Source organism: Rhinatrema bivittatum, chromosome 5, assembly GCF_901001135.1.
Source record: "Rhinatrema bivittatum chromosome 5, aRhiBiv1.1, whole genome shotgun sequence".
Lineage (NCBI taxonomy): Eukaryota > Metazoa > Chordata > Amphibia > Gymnophiona > Rhinatrematidae > Rhinatrema > Rhinatrema bivittatum.
In genome coordinates this window covers 22,554,673-22,569,897 of record NC_042619.1, presented here as the reverse complement: position 1 = coordinate 22,569,897, position 15,225 = coordinate 22,554,673, and the positions used below count along the sequence as shown (strand labels likewise).

The 15,225-nt window shown below is 53.7% G+C and overlaps 1 protein-coding gene across 2 annotated transcripts in view; it reads left to right on the top strand.

Moving 5' to 3' along the window:
* Positions 1–15,225, top strand: part of P2RY6 (pyrimidinergic receptor P2Y6) — a 144,543-nt gene that overhangs the window by 109,748 nt on the left and 19,570 nt on the right. The window contains exons 1-2 of one of the 2 annotated variants that reach the window (XM_029602132.1): positions 323–428; positions 9,412–9,521. The gene's annotated coding sequence lies outside the window, so the exon portion shown is untranslated. Of the gene's footprint in view, positions 1–322; positions 429–9,411; positions 9,522–15,225 lie in introns of those variants that run through there. The other variant, XM_029602131.1, reaches the window with a different exon arrangement.

Below are 15,225 nucleotides of genomic sequence, written 5' to 3'. Positions count from 1 at the left end.
ACAGTGGTGTGTGTCTGTGTGTGTGTCTGGGGAGGTTCGTCCCTCCTTCGTTTTTTTTTGTCTCCACCACGGCTCGGCCCTCCAGATCGGGCGACGAAGGCTGCCATCTCGGACCATCCTTGGCGGGCGTGAAGACGCGAGCAAGCTCGTGTTGGCTCGGCTTTGGGTACTTCCTGCATTACAGAAGCAGTGCAAATGTTTGCTCATTTTTGCTGTATGGGCACACGGACTGCAGGTCACACACGGACGCACATAAAAAGGAAAAACAATAACAAAAAAAAATCCCCAAGCCTGGGTGAATGCTTCACTGGTGAAAAGCATCGGGACTATTAATAGAAAATCTGGCATGTTGGAAAGAGGCAGAGTAAGACACGAGAGAGCAAGCGAGCCCAGCCCGGGTCTGCTCCTGGTGCTCGCCGGCACAATGGGTGAGTCTCTTGGTCCTCTGCTTTCCTGGGAACCCGCGTAGACCGTAGGATCCTCGGGGACAGGAAATTTGTTGGTACTGCCACGTGGTTTGTTGCATGCACTGGTGCTTTTCAATATATATATAAATGATCTGGAAAGGAATACGACGAGTGAGGTTATCAAATTTGCGGACGATACAAAATTACTCAGAGTAGCTAAATCACAAGCAGATTGTGATAAATTGCAGGACGACTTTGCGAAACTGGAAGATTGGGCAGATTTCAAATGGCAGATGAAATTTAATGTGGACAAGTGCAAGGGGTTGCATATAGGGAAAAATAACCCTTGCTGTAGTTACACAATGTTAGGTTCCATATTAGGAGCTACCACCCAGGAAAAAGATCTAGGCATCATAGTGGATAATACTTTAAAATCGTCGGCTCAGTGTGCTGCAGCAGTCAAAAAAGCAAACAGAATGTTAGGAATTATTAGGAAGGGAATGGTTAATAGAACGGAAAATGTCATAATGCCTCTGTATCGCTCCATGGTGAGACCGCACCTTGAATACTGTGTACAATTCTGGTCGCCGCATCTCAAAAAAGATATAGTTGCGATGGAGAAGGTACAGAGAAGGGCAACCAAAATGATAAGGGGGATGGAACAGCTCCCCTATGAGGAAAGGCTGAAGAGGTTAGAGCTGTTCAGCTTGGAGAAGAGACGGCTGAGGGGGGGATATGATAATATGATAGAGGTCTTTAAGATCATGAGAGGTCTTGAACGAGTAGATGTGACTCGGTTATTTACACTTTCAAATAATAGAAGGACTAGGGGGCACTCCATGAAGTTAGCAAGTAGCACATTTAAGACTAATCAGAGAAAATTCTTTTTCACTCAACGCACAATAAAGCTCTGGAATTTGTTGCCAGAGGATGTGGTTAGTGCAGTTAGTGTAGCTGTGTTTAAAAAAGGATTGGATAAGTTCTTGGAGGAGCAGTCCATTACCTGCTATTAATTAAGCTGACTTAGAAAATAGCCACTGCTATTACTAGCAAAGGTAGCATAGAATAGTAGATTTTAAAAGGGTTACACGCACCTATTTTGCATAGGCTCGGCGGCGCATGCAAGTCCCGGGGCTTTCCTGGGGGGGGGCGTGTCGCGGCGGCACGTCATTCGGGGGCATTCTGGGGGCATGGCCGCAGGCTTGGTTCCGGCCCGGGGGCGTTTTGGGGGCATGGCCGAGGCCTCCGAAATTGCTCCCGGGCCAAGGAATCGCGCGGCGGCGGCCGGCTGGGGCAGGCGTAACTTTCACGATAAAGGTAGGGGGGTGTAGATAGGGCTGGGGGGGGGGGGGTGGGTTAGGTAGGGGAAGGGTGGGGAAGGTGGGGGGAGGCTGAAGGAAAGTTCCCTCCGAGGCTGCTCTGATTTCGGAGCGGCCTCGGAGGGAACGGGCAGCGAAGGCAGGGTTCTGCGCGCGCAAGGGGTACAAATGTGCAACCCCTTTCGCGTGCCGACCCCAGATTTTATAAGATGCGCGCGTATCTTATAAAATCCGGCGTACTTTTGTTTGCGCCTGGTGTGCGAACAAAAGTACGCACGGGCGTAGTTTTATAATATCTACCCCTTAGTGTTTGGGTACTTGCCAGGTTCTTGTGGCCTGGATTGGCCACTGTTGGAAGCAGGATGCTGGGCTTGATGGACCCTTGCTCTGACCCAGCATGGCAGGTTCTTATGTTCTTATGGTGGCCCCCACTTTAGCGCGGGGGTGGAGAATTCCAGTCAGGTTTTCAGGACTTCCCCAATGAATATGCGTGACCTAGATTTGCAGGCACAGTGCCTGAGTTGTATCCAGGTCTGACTCGTGCATGTTCATTAGGGTTATTCTGAAAACCCGAGGGGTTAGGAATCCTCCAGGTCTGGAGATGCCCACCCTTGCCTTAGGATACCAAGTAAATGCCAGTATAGGCATGCGAAATGGACTGGACGGTGCCATAAACGAGAAGCAGGGTAAACGGGGACTTGGGTTTTTCTGGAGCTTGGGCTCATGCCGGACGCCGTTCACTTCGCGGGATCACTTCCAGGATTAGCTGCTGCGCCGTTATCTGTAACTTTCGCGTCTTCTTTCATCCCATCGCGCAGTGCCACCCCGTCACCTGCCTTCCCGCATCGGGCCCTGTCAGGGCAAGACCTTTATAAAACACCAAGATATCGCCTGGTCTGCAGCCACTGAGTTAGCAGGGGGGTGAGAGAAAATCCCAGGCACATGGCAGAGGAAGGTGGAATGATGGTTTGTGCAGCTGTTTTGCAAGAGATTTGAGCTGAACACGTGCCCAGTGTGACAGCGGAAAACAGACGAGTAACGGGGTGCGTGTCCCAGACAGTAGGAGCAGGGTGGGAGAGGGGTAGAAGGGAGTGGTGAGAGAGGGGGAGCAGGGAGTGGAGAGAGAGGGGGAGCAGGGAGTGGAGAGAGAGGGAGAGCAGGGAGTGGTGAGAGAGGGGGAGCAGGGAGTGGTGAAAGAGGGGGAGCAGGGAGTGGAGAGAGAGGGGGAGAAGGGAGTGGTGAGAGAGGGGGAGCAGGGAGTGAAGAGAGAGAGGGAGCAGGCAGTGGAGAGAGGGGGAGAAGGGAGTGGTGAGAGAGGGGGAGCAGGGAGTGGAGAGAGAGGGGGAGCAGGGAGTGGGGGGGGGAGAAGGGAGTGGGGAGAGAGGGGGAGCAGGGAGTGGTGAGAGAGGGGGAGCAGGGAGTGGTGAGAGGGGGAGAAGGGAGTGGAGAGAGAGGGGGAGCAAGGAGTGGAGAGAGAGGGGGAGCAGGGAGTGGAGAGAGAGGGAGAGCAGGGAGTGGTGAGAGAGGGGGAGAAGGGAGTGGAGAGAGAGGGGGAGCAGGGAGTGGTGAGGGGGGGGGGAGCAGGGAAGTGGTGAGGGGGGGGGGGAGCAGGTCAGGCTTGTGCTACTGATCGGGCAAAAGATCTTCCCTAGGGGTCATGGCAAATGTAAATAAAGCTAAAGCTTATTCTGAATCCGTGTGGCCGCAGTGCCACGGGGGTGTGGGAAGCAGGGTGAGTCCTCCCTTGTGGGCCCGGGGTTAGGCGGAGTCGGACGCATTGTTACAGGCTGCGCTGCCCCAAAGGGTTTACATTTTAATTAAAGTGCAATAAAGATGAAAGAAGTCAGAGCTGGGAAAGCCGCAGGCAGGGAAGTTCAAATAACGCATCCAGGCCCTCAGCATGGTGGGGGTAGAGGGAGTGGAGTCGAATCGAAGGGGCTCTGGGATATTGCGCCAGGATCCGCTCTCAGTCCCTGGGGCCAGGCAGCCCGGGTCTCTCAGATCTTCCAGGCTCCCGCATCAGGTCTGCAACCTCGGGGCAGCGCAAAGACAAGAGGAGAGGCAGCAGCCTGGGGAGGTCCTGACCCCACAGCAGCCCCTCCTCCTCCTCCTCTCCCTGTGGCCGCTGCTCTCCACTCTCATCCCTTCGGCAGCCCCTCCTCCTCCTCCTGTCCCTGTGGCCGCTCCTCCCCACTCTCATCCCTTCGGCAGCTCCTCCTCCTCCTCCTCTCCCTGTGGCCGCTCCTCCCCAATGTAATAAAAATAAATCTCTTCCCTCTTCATCCCTCTGGTCCCTTCGGCAGCCCCTTCTCCTCCTCCTGTCCCTGTGGCCGCTCCTCCCCACTCTCGTCCCTTCGGTAGCCCCTTCTCCTCCTACTCTGTGGCCGCACCTCCACACTCTCGTCCCTTCGGCAGCCCCTTCTCCTCCTCCTCTCCCTGTGGCCGCTCCTCTCCACTCTCGTCCCTTCGGCAGCCCCTTCTCCTCCTCCTCTCCCTGTGGCCGCTCCTCTCCACTCTGGTCCCTTCGGCAGCCCCTTCTCCTCCTCCTCTCCCTGTGGCCGCTCCTCTCCACTCTGGTCCCTTCGGCAGCCCCTTCTCCTCCTCCTCTCCCTGTGGCCGCTCCTCTCCACTCTCGGCCCTTCGGCAGCCCCTTCTCCTTCTCCTGTCCCTGTGGCCGCTCCTCTCCACCTTCATCCCTTCGGCAGCCCCTTCTCCTCCTCCTCTCCCTGTGGCCGCTCCTCTCCACTCTCGTCCCTTCGGTAGCCCCTTCTCCTTCTCCTGTCCCTGTGGCCGCTCCTCTCCACTCTCGTCCCTTCGGTAGCCCCTTCTCCTTCTCCTGTCCCTGTGGCCGCTCCTCCACACTCTCGTCCCTTCGGCAGCCCCTTCTCTTCCTCCTGTCCCTGTGGCCGCTCCTCTCCACTCTCGTCCTTCGGCAGCCCCTTCTCCTCCTCCTGTCCCCGTGGCCGCTCCTCCCCACTCTCGTCTCTTCGGCAGCCCCTTCTCCTCCTCCTGTCCCTGTGGCCGCTCCTCTCCACTGTGGTCCCTTCGGCAGCCCCTTCTCCTCCTCAGATGAGCACTGCAACTTCCTCTTGTTCTGAGCGAAAAAGAACACGGCCCCTGCTGACCACCCTGTACAGGGGATACAGCCTGCCAGGACTGGTACAGGTCAAAACTGTAAGAATTCAGAAAACTGCATAAATCCTTCCATCTCTCTCTCCCTTCCAGTCCTATCTGAGGCGCCGGCCGGGAGAGCAGCGTCTCTCCCTTCTGTGCTACGCTGGGGGCCTAACTTGGAGCGCACACTGAAAACAGTTTCTTCTCCTTCAAAATCAAATCTACACTGTCACACTAAAACCTGGACTAACTCCCCCCCCCCCCCCCCCCCCTGTGCCTAAGGGACTTCCGCTTCAGACATCCTCTGGGGAGGTGCTGTATTGAATGGAATGTCCCTTTGCAGCTGTCTACTCAAGGGCTGGGAGCTAGGGCCATCTAGTGGAGGCTCCCTAGTCTCTACACTCCAAATGCTAATTTTGCTTAGATTTTTTTTGTGGGTGGAGAGGTGGTGCTAGTATAAAAAAAGAGGTCTGTTTGCAGTAAGCATTCTCTCTCAGTCCTCCCCCGGGCTCCCTGAGCTGAGCACTGAGCATAGGACACCTGAGGTTCTCTCAGGAAATCTTGTCCTGGTATTTGTATGCCTGCCCTCATTCATCCTGGGATTTGTAGTTCTGAATGCACTACAAACCCCAGAATGCTTAGCAATAGAAACTACAACAACCTGTGGGCGACATGCCCATCCCCAGTGACCTGACAGGGTGCAGCAGGGCGCCCTGGCTCTTGCAGGCTCTGGAATGTTCTGCCAAGTTTCGTCACGTCAGACAGCCTCTCACCTTGCACGTGCTTGACGTCTTGACCCCTAGTGAGGCCCCCACCAGCTGAATTCGGTGACGGTTGCCAAGTATGGGAGCATTGTACATTAGCATGTGTTTCAAAACCTTCGTGGGACAGACTGCGACGCGTGTTCGTGTGGTGCCTGGTGGTGGTGGAGGAGATCCAACTGGGAGCAAGTGCAGCGCTAGAAAAGCAAAGCTGGAAACCAGTGCCAAGAAAGTCTTTCACCCTGCAAACAGTCAGCGCACCCTCGGAGCGGATGCACGATCTGTGATGTCGCCCTGCACTGCGGCTGTAAGATTGTCACCCAGTACGTCACAACCTTTATTATTTTGAGGACCCTCCCTCCCCAATAGCTGCCGCCGCATCCTTCACATGCGCCCTTTGGTTACTACCTGGGAAGGCAGATCAGTCCCAGTGTTAAGTCCTTGTGCAGCCCAGCAGCTCCGGGACATGGATTCTCCTGCAACGGGAAGAGACGAGATCTCCAGGGCCCGGGATGGAGGGGCCGACTCTTTGCTGTGAGTGGCGTCTGAGTAGGTTTAAGCTGGGCGAATGCAGATAGCAGAATAAACAGGCTGGGCACGCCGGATGGGCGTTCCAAAAACTTCACCGCAGATCTTCCAAGGTAATGAACTGGCACCAAAACACACTTCGTTCTGGTTACGTCCATGTCCAAAGTTATTTTCAAACTGCTCCTCTGTCTGCCCTTGGTATTGGGGTCCTGAACGTCTCGCCCGCCAGGGCCTGGGCACATTCCGAGGGGGCTGAGGGTCTCCCGGATGCTGTGGAATTCCCTGAGGTCCAGGTCTACTTCAGATCCTCCAACGCCTTCCATCGTCTTTCCTCCCCCAGGGCGGAGACTCCAGCAGGCGTCTCCGGATGATCCAAAAAAAAACTCCCACAGGTTTCCTCTGCAGATGGTGCTCGGGAACTTTCAGGGGGGAAGGAAACCAAACCCTTCTCTTCCACACACCCCCCCCCCCCAACTCCTGGGCAGGAAAGGGTGGATGCAAAACTTCATTCCCGAATCAAAAAGCCAACAAATCTCCCAGAAAAATACTCCAAGCAGAGCCTCCTCAGGCCATCTACTGGGTGCGAAGTGGGAAACGGAAAATCCTTCTGTCCTCCTGGTCCTTCCCAGAGGCAGGGCCAGGGGGATCCGCAAACACACCAGAAGGTCAAATCCGAAACTCCTTACATAAAGCAAAGCAAATCCTGAGGCAGCCGCACCAGCCAGGAGGTGGAGTGACAGGGGAATACCTAACCCTGGGGATACCTAACCCTCCTCCTACCCCTTAAAATGCCTCCCGGACGTCCTTCGCTGCCCGTCCCAGTCACGTTCATGGGACTCTTCTCTGCTAAGGCCCATCTGGTGGAGATCCCAAGGGGCCTCTACAATTGCATTGGCGAATCTTACCCAGAGAAGGGAACACGGCCTGTAGAACTGTGGGGACAAGTGGCTTCACGCTCTGGCGTGGGGTGGGGGCAGAAGCAGACAGCCCCGCTCCTCTCTCCTTGGGCGGGTGAGTGGAAGCAGAGACGCAGGCTAGGATGGCTCCTCTCGTTGTTTAAGGGGGCAGGGTGGAGGAGCTGGCAGAGGGGCCCCATTTGTCCCCTCCCGGTCAGGCAGCTTGGAGAGGAGGAAAGCAGATTAACCTCCCCACACACTCAGCTCCAGCTCCTCTGTGCTCGAGCAGACGGACGAGAAGGTAACGGAGAAACGGAATACGGCAGCAGATGGGAAGCGCGAGGCCCATCCAGTTGTGGGCCTCGCGCTTGCTCGCTCCCGACTCTTGCGCGCTTCGGCGGCCGGGCGGGAGGGGACGAGAGGGCCTGCGGCAGGTCGCTTCCTGCAGTGTGAGCCCCAGAGCAGCGCCGGCTGCCTCGCACCCCACCCCCACCCCGATCTCGGATGGGTCAAGCCCCTCTCCCCGCCGCCAGGGTTGAGAACCAATGCTTTAGTCACTGCATTGTGTAGCGTTTAATTATTCGAGCCTTCCATGCGTCCTGTACGTCTTGTTACATCCTCATGTTCTTATAGTTCCCTAAGGAAGCAGGATCTTGTGCTGTGGGTTTTGTTTTATGATTTGTGTTAATTTTTTTACAGTTCAAATTTTCCCCTTTGAGCTCCCAGGATAAACAGCATAGAGAGGTCATAAAATAAATAAGTAAATAAATCAGTCTGCTTGGAATGTAGTTCCCCCTTGACAGCCGCTGCGCACAGATCCTAATGTGCGTACGTCTAGCGTTTTGATGATACCTTTGCACCGCGGTAGTGCACAGCCTGGAAGCAGGGTGCCGCATGCCTCGGATGCCCTTCCAGAAGAGCCGGAGACAAAAAGAATGAAAGAATTTTTAAAAAGCTAAACAAAAGAGTGGGATAAACTCAGAGGCTCCCTGCGAACAAGAGGATGATGTGCTGAGGCACGTGGGGGGTATCCTGCCCAGAGTGGCCGTTCGGTCCACAAGAAAGCTTTGTGCTTCTAGGCATAACCTGCGTGGAGCGGTGGCTGCAATCCTACACAGCAAAGTTATGCTCGCCTCAGGCCTAAATCTGCTTGGAGCGGCAGCGGGTACAACAGCCTCAGGCTTCCGAGGAGGTTGGGGTGATTTGTGTGGAGGGGAGCGTGCCTCACACCTTCACTTCAGTCGGCATGGGAGACGCTGGATCTTGGGGTTTGTTTGTTGTTTTTTTTACCACTGACTGACCTTGGTGGCTGTAGGGGTTATCCCAAAACTTGATAATAAGATGTAGATGGAGGCCCGAGTGCTTGAAGATGGCAAGGCCTGAAATGGCCTTCTAGTGCAGTTGGTGGGGGCCATCACTGTGGCAAATTGGGACGGGCGTGGAGGACAGTGCTGGAAGAAGGCTGGCGAAGACAGGCACAAGGCAGGAAGGAGTGGGAGTCCTCGTAGGGCCGTATAAGGGATTTTAGAGGTGCATCTATCTAACCTGGGTGAGCCTGCTCCGGGCAGGCCGGGTGGATTGTTTTGATCTTTATCTGCGCTCGTTTCTATGTCACTGTGTATGCACGACACTTGTTCTTATTACTGCGGGCAAACTGGGGCCGCGTGGGATAAAGGGACTGGCCCAGGGTCACAGAGGCGGCAGCAAAGAGAGGGGCTCCTAATCCCTAGTGCCGAGCTCAGAGCACCAGATCCAGCACTAGACCGGAGCACTAGATCCAGCCTCTTTCTATAGAGGAATAGGGGAGAGAGGCAGGGGTCCTTGTTATACTTTTGATCCATCATGTCCAAAATAAAATAATTGCTGTCCATTGCTAACAACTAAATGTACCCAGATTTTGGGTGGGCTAAGTGTCCAGGTGTACGATTGCCCTCCCATCTCCAGTGTTTGTAGCCCCTGGTCGTCTCCTAATGCAAGAATGGACATGGCTGCTGTAAGGGCACCTCCACACAGCTGGCAGCACCCTGAGTGGAAAGCATTAAAACTATATGGCAGATAACTGCTCAGTCCCTGATCTCAGATTGCAGCCTTTGGCAGGGATTCCATTGCTGCAGCGGGATAAGGCTGGGGAGCCTTCTGGGGCTGCCATAGACAGATACTGTGCGCCACCTAGTGGTGTGGGTCCTGAATAGCACGCGTGTTCTGGGCCACCCCCACCGGAGTCCATCCAAGCGATGCAGCTCATCTCTGGGTAATTCTGATCTTGGGCCGATCAAAGGCAACAAAGCCAGGTTTCTCCAGTACCAGCCTCACTTAATGCAACTAAATAAGAAATATAATAAAAGCAGAGAATGCTAAGAATGTATTTTTCTTTTTTTTTTTTAAGAATGAAGACACGGAAGGAGATCGGAATCACTGAAAGAAATTCGTTGAAGGCCACGTGCGACAACGGTGACAGTCGTCCACGGAACACGAATGCTCGGCGTATCCCGTCAGGTAGGGCATTCGCTAGCAGAAAGAAAGCCAACAGACCCTCCCCACTCCCCACCCACCCACCACCAGTCTGCGCGGTTCTTCCTGTCCGCACTGCCAAGGCTCTATCCCGGCCGCCAGCCGAAGGGGCCTGACCTCTCTGTAAGACGTCGCGCCTTAACCAAAAGGGTCCTTGTCATTTTCCATCTTTGTGCTCCTTTCCCTCCTGGGTGGCCGAGCATGCAAGATTCCCTTTTAGAGTTCACACCCAGCGCCCTCATCTCGTGTCCAGCCACAGGGTCCCACAATAATCCAAGCAGCCACGGACACCGGCGCGGCTCTCGCCCAAACGGCCGAGTTCTTTAGGGAGAACATCTTAATATCGGGTGAAGGGGGCCTCCAGAAAAATGAAAGCGCAAGAAAGCTTCGAACGCAGCAGATTTTGTCATATCCCCCCCCCCCCCCCCACCGCAGCCTTCTGCATTTTCCAGGCCTTTTGGGCTGTGTAGCCAGTGCTTCTGAATTAGCTAAACCTGGGCAACAGAGCCCACAGTGCTTAAATTGGGAATTAGATGACCAGTGACCTGCTGAATTTAATCCAGAGGGCCTGGGGTTAGTTGCCAGATCTGGTTAAAGGGACATGGCAGAAGTGCAGTGATAATCAGCTCTGGATTTATTGCCCACTTTTCTAAACAATGCCCAAGCCGTCTTCCAGCATTATTGGAGGAGACCTGCAAGGCTGCAACGTGGAGTTTCCGTCCCACTCATTCACACTGCGCTGCAGTTGGGGCAGGGATGGCCAACGCGACAGCGGGTTTGACCAAGCTGTTGCCCGGAACTTGTCTGAGGCGAAGAGTTCAACACTGTTCCCCTCTAGGTCCCGTTGCTTTTGTTTACGGTATACACAATATAAGAAAGACCTGTTGCCAACTAAAATATTGTTCTTGTTGGGCCCGTTTCTCGTTGGGGGACCGCCTGTAGTTAGGGATTCACCCGTGCGTGAGGACTGCCATCCTGCTTGTCCTCGGAGGAAGCAGAGGTGCTCTCCGAGGACGGCAGGATGTCGATCCTGATGAGACCTGCCCGCCTCCCTGTGTTCTTGGGTCTCCATCACAGGCCTTTTTTTTTCTTATGCTATGTAATTAGGGGGAGAGATCCCGCGTAGGTGCGTGGCATGGTGCATGCCTAGGCGTGCTTGGTGGGGCTCAGTCAAGGTTCGGGGGGGGGGGGGAGTGTCTGATGTAGGTTTTCCGTGCCGGGCTCCATTGGATGGTGTCGCCCATAGGTGAGGACTGACATCCCGCTGTTCTCGGAGAACACCCGTTACAGGCAAGCGACTCTGCTCTGCAGGAGACACCTTTCCTATAGCCATCTGTGCCAAAGGGAGATCTGCTCTAGCTGGTAAAAAAATAAATAAGTAAATTAAGAAGGATAATCCATAAATAATTTTACTAAGGTAGCTGGACCAACCACAGAATGCTTGACAGTTTCCATACAGGCCCTTCCCCCCATGGTAGATTATTGTACTCGGCTTCTTCGTAAGCACTCAGAACTAGAGGTGCTGAAGCGAGTGCTTCATATAGAAGTGGCCAGTATGAGGGAATAAGAAAAAGGGAGAAATAAAATGACCTTGAGTTCTTCGTTAGACAGATCTACTTGTGCGGTGAGTGCCGAGCAGGGCGAATAATGATCCCTCTTAGTACAGGTTGCTGAGGGCATGGGAGAGGGGTGAGCAAGGAGGAAGCTGTCATTGCATCAGGCTGCTATTTGCTCTTCCTCCGGGTTTATTATTTGAACTGGCAGGAAAGAGTCATGCTGCACTGCATATAATTGCATTTGGTGTTCTGAGAAGTGACGAGCAGGGGCAGGCAGCGGGTGACGTGCCACAGGCGCTGCCAGAATCTCGCACCGATGTAAGGGCTCTCACGCGGTCAGGTTAATGAGCCTTCACCTGCTTTAGCTTGTACCCCCCCGAGCCGGTCTGAAAGCGCTCCCTCCCAGCAGTGCAGCTGTAAACCAGGTCCCTCGTACAGGCCTCGGGCACGAGGCAACAGTACCCTGCGAGGACAGTGTGACCCCCCCCCCCGCCCTGCGCCGCGCTTCTCCACCACCCTGACGTGCGTTCTTGGATTTCGAGCCCTCGTTTTTTTGGTTTTTTTTCCAAGGCGCTGACTTTTGGTGACCTTGCTCGGCTCAGATTCTTCTCTCCCTTCCTTGGCTTCAGCAGCCGGATAAAAATATTAGCTTCATTTATTTAGATTATTTTCTCACCTCCTTCAAGACAAGATTCGCTTGAAGCAAATCGCAGCTGAAAATAAATAAATAAATAAATACATACATACATACATCCATCCAACCAAGTGTAACAGACCTTCACTAAAATCTCAATAAAACAGAGATAACCTGTCCTGAAGAGAATGACAGTCACCGAGCCGTCGCCTGCATTTAAATTTGGCCCCTGATGAAATAACCATTGCTAAGTACGTAAGTGACCTGGGAGTAATTCCTGGTGACAGACTAACAATGCCCGGGCACATCGAGGCAGTGATTAAGGCCGGGCACCCTAAGCTCCGAACCCTTAGGGCATTTAAAACCTCTCCCTGGCGTTCCTCACAGATTACCGCACTCCCGTACCCGCCCACCCCCGGGACTCCCAGGGCCATTAACACCACTTCAGCTGGCTCAGAACTCCCCGGCTGGCATCCGATTCACTTTCCTATAACACCACGAAATATGAACCCTGCTTCCACGCGATGCTCGCTGGGGGCAACGCTAGGCTTTCATGCCCCACAAGGAACGCCGGGATCCGCGAATAAGCAGCTGCTAGAGACGCCCTCGGTACACCGGGCCCATCCTGGTGACGTTCGTGACCCCAGACCGTGGAACCCAGTGCTTGAATTTCTAAAAACAACTGACACCAGGTCCTTAAGGAAAGCCTTAAAAACGTGGCGTTTTACAGTGGCCTTTGATATTAAATAATCATATATGCCACCTGGCTGACCCAGAGAAGTACTGGTGTATCTGATCGTTTGTTTTATGTATTGTTGTTCACATTTTAGATATGTTTTTAAATCTGTAAACTGCCCTGATCTCCCCAGGAGGGACGGCATATAAATATTTGTAAATAAACAGAGGTATATCGAGTCCCTGCCTCAAAGAGCTTACAATCTTAGGTGGGTACCTCAGGCAAGAAGCGATAACGGTAACGAGGAGTGTCAGTGGGGGACCTGGGATCTGAATCCTGGTTTCTCGGGTTTTCAGTCCATTGGGATCACCGCCGGGCTACTTTTTCCCCCCACTCGGATTCACCGTAGCTGGGCGTGGGAGCATTGTGAAACCGTTGGTGGTTATAAATGGGCAGATTGGGTGGCTGCTAACCCACTGCTATGAACAGTGAAGCCCGCACCTGGAAAGGATCCACGTGCAAAGTGGGCGTCCAGAGAGAGCTCCCCAAAGGCTCCAGTGGTTCCTGGGTTCAGGCCCCTTGCATCTTAGGCACTCATAGTTACGGTTTTGGTAAGGAAAGCAGGACTACAAAGCCAGAGGCGCGATGGGGGGGTCAAAGGACTGGCTTGCACCTGGCGACGTGGCGCTCACGTGGCAGCACTGGCATTATGTGTACGGCAGATCCAGCGAAGCACGAGGTGTCCACGAGATGAACTCGTCAAGGTTGCAAGCGGCGGTCCCTCCGGAGCGGGGGAGGGGGGCCTGAGCACAGATGGACTTCTCTGAAACTTGTGCACAGCAGTCAGCAGAAGGGGGAAGGCCTCACATAGAGGCACCGAGCAAATGATGAAACAAAGCAAAAAAAAACAAAAACGCAAAACAATCCCCAGCCTGCGCTCACCAAGCAGCAACTCGGGTGTATAAAGTACAAAAAAATGCATGTTTGTTCAGAACTTGATTCTGTGATAGATGAGGGTAGAAAAGGCCAGGTGGCCCATGCAGTCTGCCCATTATTCCCTTCCACGCTGTGAAGGCAAAGTGCCCAATCAAAGTGCAAACCCGGACACCCACACCCACACCCACACACACACAGACACACACACACAGACACACACACATACAGACACAGACACACAGACACACACACACACACACACACAGACACACAGACACACACATACACACACACAGACACACACACATATACACACACAGACACAGACACATACACACACACAGACACAGACACACAGACACACACACACACACACATACACACAGACATACACACACACACATACACACACACAGACACAGACACACATACACACACACATACACATACACACACACAGACACACACACACACACACACAGACACACACAGACACAGACACACATACACACACACACACACACAGACACACACAGACACACACACAGACACACACACAAACTCCCTCCTCCCATAGCCACACTGTTCTTCAGGAACCTCTACAATTCAGGAAGTCAAACAGAAAATAAAACACTCAGTATCTCTCCTAGTTCTGTGATTCAATGGGACTGGGTCCGCTTTCTTGGGAGGGAAGTGGAAAAGGCGGGGGAGCTTGGTCCGGGGTCAGGCCTTCGGGGTCGGTGTGGGGTTTAGTTTGGTTGTAGGAGCTCGGGGCTGCGTTATCCATGCAGGAGATCACTGGAGGAGGCTTGCTGGCTTTGCAAGTTGCTGTGAGGTGGGCCTCGTGGATGCTGCCACCGTGCCACGGCACTAGTAACTGGGGGTTTTGGGTTTGTTTGTTTTTTTACGATTATGTAACGTGATCTGCCTTGAACAGGTTGCCAGTCTCAAAAGGCAGAATGCAAGTTTAAAATTGCGTTAAATTAAATTAACAAATGGCCCCGTGATGGAAAAGCCTTCGCAATCTGCCTCGAGGTGTGAGAACGTATAGAGGCCACGCGGTCTGAAAGCGTAGCAGGCTAACATTAGCGGATAACCTGTCCGCTCGCCGCTTTTCTGTGTTTATCCTGTAACCCTCGGCAGCTTATTTATACTCTTCAGGGGCTGCTCCGGCTAGTACTGCTCCCCATACACATCCCGCTTTCTCCCCGGGGGAGAGGGGAGCTCAGACGTTGTCTCTTACCTTCAGTGTGACTCTCGCTCTCTCTCTCTGCATGGTGTTAGCTGCTGCACCCCAGGGTGTGAGATGCTGGGAGAAACCAGGCAGGTGTTTACTGAATCTGTAATAATAAAATCAAAATCCATTCCAATAAAGATGAATTTACAGCTGGCTGAGGTACAGAGGTGTTTCTCTTCTGGGTGGGCGTCCTTTTAGCTCAGGGATCTGGGTAAAGCTTCCCGTGGTGATTTTAGAAGGCACAGATGCTTTTCCAGCGGGACAAACGGGAATCCTGTGGGAGGGGCCCCGCTCAAAATACAGAAAAATGCCACCCGAGTCCAGATGGTTGCAGATGGCCCGGCCTGCCCTGGTCTGAGTGGGACCTCCCAGAATCTTTTCCTGATGTTGGTACCGGTGACTTCTCAGGCTGTGCCGGCCCTGGGATCCCCGTGGAGAGGGTGAGCCAAAAACCTCCCCACAAAACAATACCCGAGTGCTTGCTTTCTGAAACATCCCTCGGTGGCTGCTGCTGCTTTACTGGTGCTTGCCCCATCTAGGGCGTCGATTATGGCTCGCCAGGTCTTCAGCCCTTGTCCTTTATGTTCGGGGGACGAGAAGCCTTACATTTACATTTGGATTTATAGCCCGCCTAACACAGAAAGGCTTTG